A 12,926-nucleotide genomic window follows, 5' to 3' on the forward strand; every position below is an offset into this window, starting at 1 on the left:
CAATAAATTACCATATTGGCCCGAATGGAAGATGATGGTGAAGTTATTAAAGGAATTTACAAGAAGAATTAAATAATGAATGTAATTGCAGCCTCATCATAAGAGATGACTTCCTGAATAACCCTGGTTCTGTTCCTCCTGCACAAAATCAGTAACAAAGCTATCAATTTTGTTAAATTTTCCTGTCTCTGATTCTCTGAATGGTTTTCTTGATGTGCAGTTGTGCAGGTATCATAAACTTTTCTTCATCATTCTGCCAATAATTGGGAACACCGAACTTTATCACAGCCTGTACTGTGTACAATATTAACATCATCTGCATCGTGCAAAACCCAGCAATTGGAAGCTATAACATAACTACTCCCCTTTCTTTCATTTAACCTAAGTGACAAAGAAGCTCTCCTTTTTACACAATCTGCTATGACAAACTGTGTCCAAACCTGGATGGATTTACACAATGACCCCAAGACAAGCAACAGCTCATCAAAGAAATATAATGGAAAAAATTGTCAAAACTCAGATAATGATTTAGTCATGATCTTGAGCTTAGCTTCCTGGTGACTCCCACTGCACAAGCCCATACTGCTAGGGAATGATAGAAATAAACCTTCACATAAATGAGTCTTTACATGTTAGGCTGCAAGTTTAAGACTAGTCCTTTTTTAGAATAGAAAACCGTCTCATACACAGGCTGATACAGTACCAGGTGCGCTGACTCCGGGTAAGAGGATGGTTGCCTAGTTGTACTTCCTCTTAAAACAATAATCACCATCACCATCTGACTCCGGGTAACTGTTGTGGGGGCATGATTAACATGAACAAGGGTGTGTGGAATGTTGAACAACTATTAATGCAAACATTCCTATATATTAACAATATTCACAATCAAACTGTAAAACAGAACAATAATAAAACTTGTTTCTCAAGTATATTTTCTGAATGAATATTAAGTACAGAGTTTTCAAAAATATTCACAAAAAAAAAAAAATTTAAAAAAATAGAACTTGATTAATAAACACATATTTTGATGCAATGTCTAATGTACGGAGTTATCAAAAATAACCAGAAGTAAACAGAAAAGGTAGAACTTGCTTCACAAATACATTTTCTGATTAAATGTCCTATTACTGTTTATTGTTCTTTTCATAATGTGAAATGTGGAAAGCTCTACCAGCAAATGTACCACCTTAACAATCCCCGTTACAAAATATAGTTCTCTGAAGGAATGTCTGTTTTCTAATCTCATTTTTTGGTATAAAATCATCTGCCACCTTCTCCAGATTTCATGCATTAGCAGCCTCCTTGTGTATATGTAGAACTCCACGTTTCAGTGCAAAAGGACTTAACATCTAGGAGGAGAAATTTTGGGGCCTTCTCCGCCCCCCCCAGAGGCGGCGCCAATGTACAGTACCACTGCTTGGTCTCCTTGCAAGCTCCCCAGTGCTGTTTAATTTTATCCATCATCCAGTAGGCTATGACACCACCTCTCTACAACCCTTATCCAGCTACCCAATTTGAAGGAGCTGTTGAGAAAATAATCAAACCTCCAGAAATATTTGATTAAAATTAACATACTTTCTCATGTAAACACAATCTGTTATGCAAAACGCTTGCTCTCCATTTTGAGAAATTTCTTTGGAGATAATAATAATAGCGTGTGACCTCTGAAGAGGCAGGGTGCAGATATTTTGATATGACACCGTATATGCGACCTGCGTGTCTATGAAGATTGGGCCCTTTCTAAGATGAAATCTAATGCTGAAAACATCACAAACGCCCAGCCTCCAAGTCATAGCAATTAACTAATGAAGGTTAAAATCTCCGGCGCAACTGGGCATCAAACCCGGGAACCCCTTGAACCAAAGGCCAGCATGCTAACCATTTAGCCATAGAGCCAGACTCTTTGGAGATGAGAAAATATGTGAAGTGTTGGTTATATATAAATTTACAAAGACTATTTGAGGCGTCTAGTATCAAAACCGGCCAAGTTACAAATATTTACGAAAATGAGTTAAGGTTATAAATTTGAAGTAGAAGTATAGCACTATCAGGTAAAACAAGAATATGTTTTAAAATCGTCCATGTCTTTATGTTATAGAGCACTGAATTCTCGGTCTTGCAACAGAATCAGCCAAGTCATGCAGCCAGTGAATTCAAAACCGGCCAAGTCAAGGAACGAGCGACAATCTTTATGATGCAGCATTATTGTGTGGAATATTGTGTTGTTACATTAAGCAACAAGGTGATAATATCAGTATACAAAATCGTTCCTTGTAATGTATATTCTCTGAAGTCATAATATTTTGTTTTTTGTTCGTTTGCAACACTGATTTACGTATTGGCGGGCTTCTTACCGTCATTGGCGCCAAAGCAGTCCTATTTCCGGTGTGCTCGTATTTTGTCATTATTGTGTGCTGTAACGTGGATATTGTTCCAAGTGGAGAACTGAAAGATTTACTTTCATACCTTGAGAAATTGTACAAAATTGCAACAAAAACGGCGAAGTCAAAATTTAAATTAACAAAAAAGATGGGTTAATTATGAGTTAGATTTCTCAAAACAGCGGAACTTAAATATTAAACCATTAAGGATATAACTGTGAAAAAAAATCTTTTCTGACCATCATTGCTTTGTCTCTACAGGTTTTTCGTCCATATTGAAAAATATGCCTTGAGTGACTTGGCCGGTTTTGATACTAGACGCCTCATTTATTCTTGTGCAATGGCAGGATCTGCTTTTGTAAACTAAAATAATGTCATTTGGTTTTTATGTCCCACTAACAACTTTTATGGTTTTCAAACGCACACTCTGAAATGCCAGAATTCTGTCCCACAGGAGTTCTTTTACATGCTGTTAAATCAACTGACATATTCCAGCATCTTCGAATACCACCCGACTGTAATGGAATTGAACCAGCCAACTCCTACACTCCACTTTTTGAAGGGGTAAGAGCATGACAATCCTCTTCTTCTTTCTAGTGTTGTCCCACTGGTGCAAGGTCTGCTTTCTTCGTCATTGAACACTATTTTGTCCAGTCTCATGTGTCGGCAGGTTGTAGGCCGACAATTTTTAAGTCGCCATTTATTGTGCCTTGCCAACACTGCTTCAGTCGTTCTCTGGGGCGTAGACTTTTAACAGCAAAATGGAGGACAGAGTTGGCAACAGTACCAGATAGTGAATGCAGAGGATGGCCATACCATCAGAACAGTTTTTCTCTTGTTGTATCCACAATTAGAGCGAGGTCCATTTGCTCTTGAATTATTGTAGTTTCTGACATAGTCAATAAGGGAGATACCCATAGTCCAACGGAGCTTTCTCATTTTCATGACATGTAGCTAGCGTTCTGAAATGAAATGGCGTACGGCTTTTAGTGCCGGGAGTGTCCGAGGACATGTTCGGCTCGCCAGGTGCAGGTTTTTTTATTTGACGCGCGTAAGCGACCTGTGCGTCATGATGAAGATGAAATGATTATGAAGACGACACATACACCCAGCCCTCATGGCAGAAATTAATCAATGATGGTTAAAATTCCCAACCCTACTGGGAATTTAACCCGGGACCCCTGTCGCCAAAGGCCAGCATGCTAACCATTTAGTCATGGAGCCGGACAGTTGACATTCTGAAATTTTGTCAGATGGTCGACATTCAGCTCCATATAGCGCAACTGGCCGTACCACTGTCCGATATATCTTGGATTTGAGTTTAAGAGGCATTTTTTTAAATCGCAAAGTACACCGGTGATCTCCTTCCACCGCAAACAGGTTGCATTTACTTCGACTCTTGTTTCAGCACTGAAGTTTCCATCACTCTGCAGGCAAGACCTAAGGTACCTGAGGCATTCTGTCTCAAGTAGATTTTCTCCAGAAGGAGTGTGCATTTGCCTGGTGTGAAAATTGGAAACCACAGAAAACCATCTTCAGGGCTGCCGACAGTGGGGTTGGGACCCACTATCTCCCGAATGCAAGCTCACAGCTGCGCGCCCGTAACTGCATGGCCGACTCGCTTGGTAGTCTTCAACTTAACGTTGGAGATTCTCTCGGGTGACATCTGCTTACAGAAGGGTCCAAGGAATGTTCCATTGCAGGTCACGTGTAATGGTGTTCATGACGAGAACGAAAAAGGGATGGTGATAGTGTTGAACCTTGGGGGACTCTGAATTTTACAGGAAAGTTTTCTGAGGTGCCGGCAGCACAACACACTCTACTGCTGGTGTTTGTGTATAACATCTTGACCACATTCACGATTAACTCTGACAATGTACCACAATTATTTTCTAACCGAGAAATGTAAGGTCAATTGATAATAAAGTCAAGTTGTATACAGATAGGCACATGAAAACCCAAACATACAAGGACAACCTCCACATCTCCATACACTACTACCATCTTCAGATAGATTGGTTCTCTCCTCATCAATACCAGTTCTTCTGCCCTCATCTCTTCTCAGCCTCCGACAAGCTCGTTTCTGTTTCCTAGCTTCATCAAGAGGGTGGGCATCAACACTCATTAAGGAGATCGTTGGGGGGCTGAGAAGAACTGGAATTGATGCGATTATCATCATAGAACCTCTCCAGCGTGCCAGGTAGGGTGGTGTTGAACGAGTCTTCACCTCATTATCTACCCAGAAATAACTTCTATCTCACCACTGACTCCCATTCCCTCCTCTTCTTTCAACATCAGCTGGTGTAAACATCTTTTCCTAGGTCTTCCCACTGGCCTTTTTTCCTTCAACTTTTCTTTCTAGGCATGCATGTGGTGTTCTTGTGCCAGGCATTTGCTTTACATGTGATACGTGTGCTGCAAGAGTTTACATATTTGGGCTACTTCAAGAAAATTTTGGGTCATTTAAAACTGTATTAAATTTTATAGTCGAAATTTGTGGGATACCCTGTACTGCATATGTAGATTTTTCTGGGACTTGCACAAGATACAAGCTTCGAGAAGTTTCCAAGGAAAAGACAACAAGCATCAAATTAAAAATTTAAACTTGATTGGTTTAAATAAATTGAAAGGTAACTCTTCTGTGCGATCACTGGTCATCAATTTTGCTGTGCCATTTCCTGTTGCACCACCCAGCGTGGGCTACCTTCGGGAAGCTTCATTCTCTGTCTTTGCGATCGTGTAGAGAGAATGTGTTGTAATGTGTATAAAAGACAAGGTTTTCCCATGACGGAGTCTCTCCTTGTCATGCTAGTTCTCCTTGAGGGTAAATACTCTAATACTTTGTAAATTTAAACAATGGTGTAATTCTTCAGTTACGCCCAACTTCAAATTTGTTGGACGCAAGCCTTCTTCGAACCTCTTTATTAACTTCAGTTCTTAATTATACATCAGGCTCGACTAGGGTGACCATATTACGAGCATGAAAATACGGGACACTTCAACTGCCGTTGATTATTAGTTCCTATTTAAGATTAGAATTTCTTAACATGAGCCAGAAAGAGTATCATTTATTTATAGAAAACCAATACTAATTATGATTATTATTATTATTATTATTATTATTAGAAATGGAAGCATTCCAATTCCACTATGTAACGATATTTCAACATTGGAATTTCTTTAACCATGTCCCTGTATGTAAGCATAATTCGACGGATCATTTTCCGTATAGTCCTTGTATTGTGCTCTGCACGCGATTGGTCTATCTCATCTCGTCCTCTTCTTGCTATTACTAATGGGAGTGCGGACAGCCTTGGTGAGTGTTGGGGGTAGCCACTTTGCAGTTGATCTCTGATCTTTCTACGAGACAGACACGTTATGTAGGCCGAGTTATATTTCTGGGGTTTATCCCGGTTTTCACCTCCCTTTTGAGGTGGGAATTTTATAAAAGCCTTATTTATATCACTTTCCTCCTGTTGATCTAATTGGTATGTAAATCTATTTGTCTTATTGTTTCGATCTGCATTTCCACTCCAACCTTCCATGGATTACCATCATTCTTGTTAGTATATTTGGTATTATATTATAGCTGTTTCTGTTCACTTCATTTACTGACTCTTTTCTAAATCCTATTATTCTTCTGGTTTGTGATTTTAATATATATTTGGGTGGTCAGTAATTTTGATTCAGTCCTTCTCATGAAGGCTTTCAATCTTGTACTTATCCATGTGTAGATCTCTATCCGTTGGTTATTCTTCCAACGTCTCCTTTTATTAAGCTTATTTAATACTTCTAATGTCTGATACTATTCGTACTGTATAATTTTTATGGGACATTTTTGGCCGATTTCTTAAACTGAATTATTTCACCTCGATTTCTAAAAAACGGTGGTCGATATCTTAATTATGCCTATCTGTTCTGAAAGCTAATCTTTAATGTAACTCCCCTTGTAGTGGAAAACAATGTATTCAAGTTTGTAATGAGAAAAATGAAACCACCCCTATTATTGTGCGGTGATTTGTCGCATGTTTTTAATACATGACATTTTTCTCGTCGTCTTGGTGATCCTTTATTGTTAGTTTTTTTTTTTTCAAATGTAATCTGGAGTCTGATTTGATTGGGATCGGGACACGGTGTTTGATTTTGCTCAAGCTCAGCCTAGAAGAGTCTGTGCTGATATTTACTGATATCTCATTTTATCCAAGGCTTGTTCGGATGATCGTTGATATCACTTATTCAGTTTTGTTACATTCAATTAACAATCATTGAATTAAGGAGTGTTCTCTCCTACTATTAACATTGGCCTAGAAGACTTAGTGGTGATAGTTTGGCCTACTGATTTCATGTTTGTTTTCACCCCTTCATGGTTGATTGGTTGTGTCAACCCTTGTGATTCTCCAGAATTTAATTAATGTATATTATTGAATTAAGGAGTGTTTTCTCCCTGTGTTTCATTGGGCTTGATGTGTCAGTGATGATATTTACTGACCTTGTTTTAATATTCCCTTTTACTTAATTTAAGGTTTTATCCCTTTGCTTTCCTTGTATGGTGGGTTTTCTGTGAATTATATTTTGGGAGAGCATTCCCTTCCTGATTTCTGCTCCCGGGGAACATTTATGTATTTTCACTGTAACTAAGATATTGGTTTAATTTCTCTCCTATTATCCTTCTCAGTTTATTTAATTAATAACCTGTTCCTTCTTCTTGCCAATTTATCCTAATACCAAACTAGATCATTTATCCTATCTATAATCTTATATACCTTCATTAAATTTTGCCTTTTCTAAACCTGGTGTTATCCTTTCATGACAATCGTTTCAAGTTAAACTCTAAATTTTAGTAGACAGGTTCTGATACAGAGGCCACCCATGCATGATCCACTCTAAGCTTGCTCTCCACTCATTTAGCCCTTTGAGGTAAGTTATTTTTGTTTGTTCTTGCATGTTTTGTTTAATATTTTTTGTTTTTATTTGACTTGGGGTGTAGCGACACTGTTGTGGTATTTATGTTGTTTGTGTAAGTGTACTCTGTGGGCTAATCTTTATCTAACCTGATCTTGTACTGGATAACATTTATGTTCACCTCTTAAGTTACTGTGTTCCTTATTACTCGCCTCGTTTCAGTGTTTTCATTTATATTAACCGCACATCTCAGTGTTTATATTTTATTCATATTATCTACCACGTCACAACTACATAACAAAAACATCATTATCATCTAGGTAATCTGCCTTATGGCAGGTCTTGTCATGGGATGAACCACTTCCACTGCTGCCTGTCCTGCGCCAAGTTTATCATGTCATCAAACAAGGTTCAGGATTATAAGTTGCAATTTTTTACATTTTATATACGTCTGTCTCACTGGTTTCTTACATTTTGTGCGAACCAAACAAACTGTATTTACTTTACACAATGAGAGATATACATCAGAGCTTTGTGATAAAGTTAAACATTGTATTTTCAAACATATGAGCCGATTCATGAAAAACAGGAAAATATGTGTCCCGTATATTTTTTGCTGGAACAACGGGACACTTTACAGAATTAAGGGACAATCCTGTAAAATAAGGGACGTCAGGTCACCTTAGGCCTGACCTCATGTAATTCTGTATAAATGCCTTTCTCGTAAAATGTCATTCACAAAGTTGTTACCCTTTGCAATTTCAAAGGTTTTGTTCTAAGCTACATTTTTTTAAATTATAATTCTCCCTCATAACGTCTTTTATTGCAATTCTCTCTCATCCCTTGAACTTAAAATGGGAATAGCCCACTATAAAAATGGATGTAAAATATCCAAGAAGGATTTTAGGTTATGAGTTATGAGTTTTATATAGACCAATTACCTTCATTTTATTTTATAATAATTTTGGGTTATATTGTTCATATTAATTTACATGGTTTTAAAAATATTCTTGAAATTTACGTTTATTAAAATAAATTTGTACCTTAGGAAAAATGACCTTTTATTGAAGTTGTCATCAACAAAAGGATATGTAGCTGCATCAAGTGTGGTATATTAATGCACTTGTGTATATGATATAAATAAGCACTGATAAGGACTTCTAGATTTATACACATCTTTACAAAGTTCAAATGGGCTACGTATTGATATCTATGGTTTACGGTCGCACCGACACAGATAGGTCTTATGGTGATGATAGGATTGGAAAGGCCTAGGAATGGGAAGGAATCAGTCCCAGCATTCGCCTAGTATGAAAATAGAAAACCTCGGAAAACCACGTTCAGGGCTGCCGACAGTGGGGTTTGAACCCGCTATTGTACCCTGATGAGATAGGCCCTAGTTTCATGATTTGATTTTGATATGAGAAATACAGATATATAGGAATATTAAATGAATACAGTGGCAGTTTTGTGTGGACGGGAAAAATTTCGACATAAGCCAGCCGTGATCGCGACTGTCCGGCGCCACCGTAAGCTTGTCATTAAGGGGAAGAAGGTTTCCTGGTCAAAAGATAAGAGGATTAAAATCTAGAGCTCACAACAACAGAATAATGACTACAAGGAAGTGAAAGAGTATATATTTCGGACCAAGGCCGAGCAAGATGCATCGCCAATACCGAGAATATGACGTACGGGTTTCGTCCACGCCCGAGGCATTTGGTGTGGCCACGTTTCACAGGGAGAGATTTCAAACTAACCAAAGCGGTCCTGACCAATGAGAAAATGTATCGTAGGCCCGCAGATAAACCAACATAAGAAAAACTCAGAGTGAACTCCAGTTAGCTTCTCCGATAACAATAATTAAATTATTCCAACCACATAATTGAATAGAGGGGATTTTTGTGATATCGTTCCCATGTTGATTAATTGTAATCATAATAAATTCAAGTATTGAATTCGTGGAAATGACCCACGCTATCTCGCCATTGGTCGAGATGAGCACGCCATCAGGGACGCCGAGTTAGCGCGCGAAAGGTGGAGGACAGAAATTAAGTGATATTTCCATAATCACCGAACGATAGGAGTTCAGAATACGACACATGAATGTGTATCGCCAGTGTATTAAGTAGGATAAAGCAAGAGATCCAAATCCACCTGCATATGCCAATTTAGGAAACCAACCCCCCTCTCCAGGAAGTGACCGCGGATGACCCCGGCGGGAAATCAGATCGTCCATAAAAGTCCAGTAGCGGACCTCACATCACAGCAGTTCCTACCAGTACTCAGTCGTTTGAAGTCACCAGTTGTGACCGAGCGGACCTCACATCACTCAGTTCTTACCAGTCACCAGTCGTTATCGGTCACCAGTCGTGTCAGTCGTAATGAAGTAGTTGAGACTCTGACACGTTGACTCTGTAAGTCAGTACCTCGGGACGTATTCGAAGTTAGTTAGAGCTGAAAGTACGTGAATTATTAGGAGAATGAATACGAACAGTGAAATTATCCATAGTACCGAGTGTGTATAATCAGTACAATTGTATGTTGAAATTAATGAATGTCATGTGTTTAAATAATAACTAACTAACGGAACGCCGATAGTACCTTTGGAAGGCAGTGTGCGGAGCCTGAAGTAAACACCTCAAGATAGACGGTGAATAACTATCCGAGCAGGGAATTATAGGAGCTAGGCGATGATCAAGACGGCTTGAAAATAAACTAGGAAGTGCCGGTTGAAGACGCGATACGCGCCGGTTCAAATGAACGACATTTCGTCGTAATGTGTCACGACGTGTGTTTCGGGCGTATATGAAGAGTATATTGTGCGAGTGTCAGGGGTCTAGGAACACCTATAAGTGTTTTTTTTTGTTATTAGTATTCTTGTGTAAATTAGTGTAATAAGGTATTAATCATGGGTAGTCACCCAGAAGTGTTTTATTGTGTAAAATTTGTATTGTGCGACATGATGGACGTGTAAATCACCATGGGGCCGTAAGGCCTATATCTCCTCCGCTACGAGACAATGGAATTCTACATAGGAATGAGTACACAATTTTGATATTTAGGGGATGTTATCGCGACTAAACGGGGTTCAGTGTAAATTAATTATGGTTACTTAACATGGTCCGCTTCCCGAGTCCCTGATTTTTATTTTTTTGTTAGACGGACGAACTAATTTATATTAACGTAATAATGGGTTAGATTAATTAATTTGAGTAATTGTTTGTTGTATATAATGTAAATATGGGATATATTTCTTTCAATTAATGCATGCTGTTTATAATACTTTGAATTAAGTTCATTTCAAGTGTTAAATTCTTTTTTTGTGCTAACCCATTTATTTGAATTTCATTCACTGCGGTGATCATTTGTATTTTAATTAGGAATAATTTCTATTAGACAGCCAGATTAGGAAAAAGCCAGAGTATGGAAGATTTGTGTTGCGTACGGAAGGTCATTAAAATACTAATAATAATCATGTTTGTGAATCGACAAAGGAAAGTAAAGTAATAATAATAATAATATTTGGGCGTGTGCAAGTTAAAGTATTATAATAATAATGACAGTGCTTCGTGAGTTAGCCAGTGCAAATATAATAATCAATGTGGAGATGACATGTAGCGTTAAAGACTTTCATTCGCGTAATCAGTTTAATTTTACGTTTTTGGACTTTAATTTAACCATTAAAATTTTGTTTAAGAGCGATATAGGCACGTGAATTAGAATGGTCACGATATGTTAAAAGCCCAGAATGATTTGAGCCCATATTTAGAGTTGGAAGTCATGAGGGACGAATATCCGGCGTGAAATAAGTTGAGCCGTATTGTTTGTAATGATGAAATAGATGAATCTCAAGGCCTAAGATGATATAAATGCATATGCCGGTGTTCTTAGTGGTAGAATCCACGCACCGAGGATTATTTTATGAATTAAATGTTTGAAGAGTTCCGATGAAAGGAAATGGACTTCAAATTTGAAGGAATAGTTTAGCAATCGCCGGCATTGGAGGTATTTGCCCAGCCGCGATGTGCCATAGGTTGTGAGATGTGTCTTGGGAGGACAGGTGTCCCCATATAAAATTAACGGCAGTGCGAAGTTGAAGGTACGGTCCCGAATACCGTATTGTCCCGACCGATATAAAGCAGATCTTAGTGGTTCCTAACGGGATTTAACATATGTGACTAAATTCTAAAGAGTGGAAATTAAAATATCATCTTTCCATTTTTAATAATAATAATAATAATAAATATTAAGAAAAGTACTTTTTTTTGAAGAACAATTTTTTTTATATATTGGACATAATAATGATGTTGGGAGATGAAATGATAGATTTGAGATTTTTAACTAATAATAATAATAACTAAAATATTTGAAGAAGGAGAAGAAGAATAACCAATGAAGGTACCTTTTTTTTATTTTTTTTTGATGAAAATAATAAGAGCGAGAAGTTGAAGTATTATAGAAAGGATGATTACGGGTTACGATAATCACGATTTCCACTATTAATAATAATAATAATAATAAAAATATAATAATAATAATAATAATAAAAAATATTTATGAGGAAGCTGATCATTATATTGTGCAGATAAATTAGTAGGAAGAACTAACCTTCGTTGAAACGTCGGCAAGGGTTGGCATATAATCATCCCGGATGACAAATGATAATAATCAAATACCGGATTATAATTGAAATTAATGATAATAATAAATTAATTGATGGTAGTCAAAGTATATGCTAATGATCAGACAGAGAATGGTAATGATATTATTTGATAATCATAGGAGGGTATGCTAGGGACAGTCATCCTGTGTCGAACTGCTCCGAACCACATGTTGGGTTTTCACGGGGAGATAGCGGTAGATACGTAAATAACCCACGGACGGCACATATTTGCAGGGTCAGAGCAGAGTAATGAACCTTTCCGTACGTCTTGTCGTATTGACAAGTGTAAATATTAAAGTAGCTTTTGAGTTAATGAACTCTACCTGGTGTGTTTGTGAATCTGGAAATAATAGGCTAGAGTTTGTCCGTATTATAAATTCCCGTTTTTTCAAGGCGATAACATTTTCTACGGTGGGTGTCCGGCTCACCAGAATGTACATACCGGAAGTGTCTCATGTCCAAACGGAACGAGGAGACGACAGTAAAAAGTTACTGTCGTGCCTTCGTTTCCGAAAGAAGATCTCCAGCGGTGAAACGTCCAATCATACGGATGTGAATTCGATCCCCAGTAACCAATTGGGACGAATTCACCAGATGTTTTACACTACCAGAGTAGTGAGGTAAAATCCAAGTATTATGTCATTTATTTTTCAGGATTAAAGTGTCACAATGTAAATTTGTCATCATGTGTAGTATGCAAAATAAGTGAATAAATTGCTCCTCATTGCAATTTCAATAGGAAACAGCTTCCATATCTTTTCATTGTAGTTAGTCTAGTATGCCCATGGAATTTAAGTTGTCACTTCCCATTCCTATTGTGGAGTCAGAATTTTGTATCCATGAATGAGTCGTCCCCCGTAACCTTAAATTTTCATGCCCCGTTCATCCCTGTGTTCATTTGATGCGCCGATATATATATTTTTTTGATATAAAATTTTTTTTTATTCGTTTTCGAACTGATCACCCCTGAGATAAATGCT

The 12,926-nt window shown here is 37.7% G+C and overlaps 1 protein-coding gene across 1 annotated transcript in view; it reads right to left on the reverse strand.

Annotated features, from left to right (window-relative positions):
* LOC136882025 (oxysterol-binding protein-related protein 2) overlaps nt 1-12,926 on the reverse strand; it is a 495,565-nt gene that overhangs the window by 373,617 nt on the left and 109,022 nt on the right. The window lies entirely within an intron of this gene.

The sequence above is a fragment of the Anabrus simplex genome, chromosome 10 (assembly GCF_040414725.1).
Source record: "Anabrus simplex isolate iqAnaSimp1 chromosome 10, ASM4041472v1, whole genome shotgun sequence".
Classification (NCBI taxonomy): domain Eukaryota; kingdom Metazoa; phylum Arthropoda; class Insecta; order Orthoptera; family Tettigoniidae; genus Anabrus; species Anabrus simplex.